Source organism: Babylonia areolata, chromosome 21, assembly GCF_041734735.1.
Source record: "Babylonia areolata isolate BAREFJ2019XMU chromosome 21, ASM4173473v1, whole genome shotgun sequence".
Taxonomy (NCBI): Eukaryota; Metazoa; Mollusca; class Gastropoda; order Neogastropoda; family Buccinidae; genus Babylonia; species Babylonia areolata.
The window spans coordinates 9,915,617-9,919,945 of record NC_134896.1 but is presented as its reverse complement, the minus strand read 5'-3'; the positions used below and the strand labels follow the sequence as shown (position 1 = coordinate 9,919,945).

The 4,329-nt window shown below is 41.8% G+C and overlaps 1 long non-coding RNA gene across 1 annotated transcript in view; it reads left to right on the top strand.

Moving 5' to 3' along the window:
- The first annotated feature begins 533 nt into the window (after positions 1–533).
- Positions 534–4,329, top strand: part of LOC143296710 (uncharacterized) — a 7,133-nt gene continuing 3,337 nt past the window's right edge. The window contains exon 1 of the long non-coding RNA XR_013057157.1: positions 534–569. This is a non-coding gene — a long non-coding RNA (uncharacterized LOC143296710). The remainder of the gene's footprint in view (positions 570–4,329) is intronic.

Sequence of the window (4,329 nt, the reverse complement as noted above, 5' to 3'; positions counted from 1 at the left end):
CAGGCTCATCTCGGGTGTGTTGCCTCACGACGACCTATATATTGAATACGCACGTCCTGAGTGTGGTTTCTTCTTCTTCTTCGTGGGCTGCAACTCCCGCGTTCACTCGTATGTACATGCACGAGTGGGCTTTTACGTGTATGACCGTTTTTACCCCGCAACTGTAGGCAGCCATACTCCGTTTTCGGGAGAGGAAATGGGGGGAGGGGGGGGGGTCCCGAGTATGGTTGTGTCTGGTACATAAGGAACGATGGCGGAGGTGATCTCACTGAAACAGAGAGGACGTGAAGGCAGGAGAAAAAAACAACCCACCTCTCTGAATAAACATGAACAGCAAAAACCGCAGTAACCATAACATGAACATTACCCTCGTCACCGTCTCGGCATTTATTGCACCGCAAACCATGTAGAGCATGGTGTTGGTGACTTTTACTGATGCAAATAGCCCTGTAAAAAACACTGGTCTGTCAGCAGGCTTCCATATATATACTGCAGCAAGTCTCAGCTCTGCGTACTCACTGAGTTCACTGAGCATCAACCCGACACAACCCTCTGCGCTTCTCAGACAGGTGAGAACACGTCTTTATATCTGTGTTACGCCGAGTTCAGGGCCTTTGTATTTCTAGGGGTCTGGGTTTGGTTGTAGACAAACTTCAAATTCTGTGTTTTTCTCTGTTATAGTGTGTCAGGCGCCTATGGTGGAAGCATGGGATTTTCTCAGACACACTGCGCACTGATGGACCCCTCCTTCCTACCTCCCTACTCTTCTCCCCCCACCCCCCTTTCATGGCATCTATCCCCACCAACACCCCTCCCCATACCCTCTCTCCCTTTCCCCCCCTTCCCTTGGCCAAGTACAGAGGGAGCAAGTTATCAAGAAATACTAAGTAAAGATGGTATCTCCTCTGACCATTCTCTTCCTATACACCCCCCTGCCCTTTTCCCTTCCACTCCCATCACCCTCAACCCCGTACCCCCCTCCCCCCCCTCCTTACCTCCCCATGTCGATCTCTGGCAGGATGGCATCTGCCTCAATGGTCACCACATGGTGTGGTGTGTTTATCATGAGCTGTTTAGAACAGAATCAGGGCTGGGCGATCTTTCCTCCTCCTTCCCTTCCTCTTTTCATCACCCCCCCCCTCCCCTCCCCTCCTCCTTGACAATGCTGGGTTCTGTGAGAAAAGTGTTGAATGTGCAAGTCTAGCACGGTTGGTCCCAGATTGGTCTGTTAACTTCAGCCAATTGGAAACGTTCTGGGTCAGAAGATAGTTTGCATGCGGTGCCAGCTTGTGAAGAGGATAAAATGAATAGGCAAGTGGGGTTTCTTTCTTTTCCTTCCTTGAAGCAGGCCAGGAGAGCCAGACGGACAAGACAGTACCATGGGGGCTGTGAGTGTCAAACTAGCATCTATTTTTCGGACTTAGTTGAATACTTGATTTATGGTATACTTGGATTCTGTGACTAAGACACTGGCTCAGTGGGATTGTGTTCTGCTACATGAATATAAAGTGAACCCTGAAACGTTGGGGGCTGTGAGTAATGCTTGTACTTGTAATTTGCTTTGTTGGCAATTTACTTTTTGGTTTTTGGAAACAGTTTGGAGTTTGTAGAATTGTGATGTTGTGTCACAAGAGCATTGAGAGATCCTTTTTAGCTGATGTGGTATTGCACAGTTAATGTAACTGGAATGTGTTGATGCAGATACCATGACTTGTGAGAGAGCATAGCCAGCATGTGTATGGCTTAATTGTATTTGAGGCTAGTGACTGAGGGAAAAGTGGTTAAAATACATAATGTAGCCAATACATGACTAAATGGAGTACTGGTTTAGGGTATCACCCCCCCCCACCCCCCCACCCACCCCTTCCCCTTTCCTGCAGGTTGATATTATGGTATGATGCTTGGACATCATGTTTGGGTTTACATGTTGTGCATCTTGGCTTACATAAATGATAATGTTCAGTAACATGTCAGTGGTGTGTCAATTGTTGACATACTGTGGGAACAATGTAAGCATTCAGTCACAAAGAAACACAGATTATGTGTGTGTTGCATCTGCGTAGAATGTTTTGGTTGCAACAGTTGGAGTTATTTTGAGGTATGACATACCTATTTTGTATATTAGGTGGTGATGGTTATATTCAAGGTGAACAAATCTACAGGCTAACTGTATGTTCATGCTTTTCCATGTGTGTGCACATGGGTGATAATGCAACGTGGGGAACATGTGTGACTTGGTAGTTGTGATTACCATGTGCTGTAGTCATGTGTTATATGCCAGTGGGGTAACACATAGCTGTATGTGTTCAATAAGATTTGAGACCACTGACAGGCAATCCTATGTTGGTGCACACAGGTTGCTACCAAATTACTTGGTAACTATATGATTCCCATGTAAACATTTTACCAGTGAGATACTTTGCAGAGACAAAGTACAGATTTGTTCAGTCTTAATGGAAACAGCTATTACTGTATGGTGATTTAACTGAAGTTAAACACTAGGAGTTTGTAATTGTCTGCCACATACTTGGTACGACAGCTATTATTCTATGGTGGTTTGACAGGAGTTAAATACTGGGAGTTAGTATTTGTTAGTCATATATTTGGTGCACATTAACTTATATGTCACTGATTGTTGATGGTAAGCTATATGAAGCTTGTTTTACATTCTTACATAGATCTCTTTGAGAAGAGAGTGTACGGCTAGACATTGAATGTCAGAATGGAGAAAGGTTATCTGTGGAATTGTTTACTTGTCCAGACAACATAATGATGTTTCTGTTACATCAGTGCGATTATGTCTAGCATATGTTTTGGTATTGATTTAACCTGGGTTTTAATATTGTGTGTGTTCCAGGTGTGCTGTTAAGTTAGAGAAATAAACACCTCAATTCATCTTTCTAAAAGACCCTGCTGTGGTACGAGGAGAGAGTGGATTGTGCACCTATCCTCTGTTGTTATTCTACTCTACCTCTTCACCTTCTACACCTACCCGTACAACCACCAACCCCTATCCCCACCACTACTCTACCCCCCCTTTTAACATCTCGAAGGTTGTTTTTTTTTTTTTTTTTTTTTTTTGATATTTCATTTTTATTTTAAAGCTTTACTTATGCTTTTTTGGTCAGTTCTTCAACAAAAGCGAGATTAACCACATCGCAAGTATATATGTATATGCACACACACACACACTACACACACAGACACACACACACACAGACACACAGAGACATATATATATATATATATATATATATATATATATATGTGTGTGTGTGTGTGTGTGTGTGTGTGTGCGCGCGCGCACGCGCGTTCCCTTGCTCTCGTGTCTGAAAAAAGAAAAACAATAGTGAGACCTTCAATTCAGTTTCATAAGCCCTCTTCACGAAAATATGCTGCCATACAATTCATGATCATGCCCTTTATAGCTGAGCCGAATGCAAGGGCCTATCTGAGACATGTCAAAGAACAAAGCAGACACCAAAACAACAACAACAACAACACCAAAAACAAAAACAGAAAAACACAGTATAAAAACTCGACATGAAGATAATGATAAACGTAATAAACGTTCCAAGTTGTCCCTCAAACAACGCAAATATCAAAGTAAAATTAATGACATCAGTGACTTGTGAGGTCCCTGATCAAAGAGGCTGTTCATTGTACTATCAAATAAACTACAGGGGCTGTTCATTATACTATCAAATAAACTACAGGGGCTGTTCATTGTACTATCAAATAAACTACAGGGGTTGTTCATTGTACTATCAAATAAGCTATAGGGGCTGTTCATTATACTATCAAATAAACTACAGGGGCTGTTCATTATACTATCAAATAAACTATAGGGGCTGTTCATTATACTATCAAATAAGCTATAGGGGCTGTTCATTATACTATCAAATAAACTACAGGGGCTGTTCATTGTACTATCAAATAAACTATAGGGGCTGTTCATTGTACTATCAAATAAACTACAGGGGCTGTTCATTGTACTGTCAAATAAACTACAGGGGCTGTTCATTGTACTATCAAATAAACTATAGGGGCTGTTCATTGTACTATCAAATAAACTACAGGGGCTGTTCATTGTACTATCAAATAAACTATAGGGGCTGTTCATTGTACTATCAAATAAACTACAGGGGCTGTTCATTGTACTATCAAATAAACTATAGGGGCTGTTCATTGTACTATCAAATAAACTATAGGGGCTGTTCATTGTAGTGTCAAATAAACTACAGGGGCTGTTCATTGTACTATCAAATAAACTACAGGGGCTGTTCATTGTACTATCAAATAAACTATAGGGGCTGTTCATTGTACTGT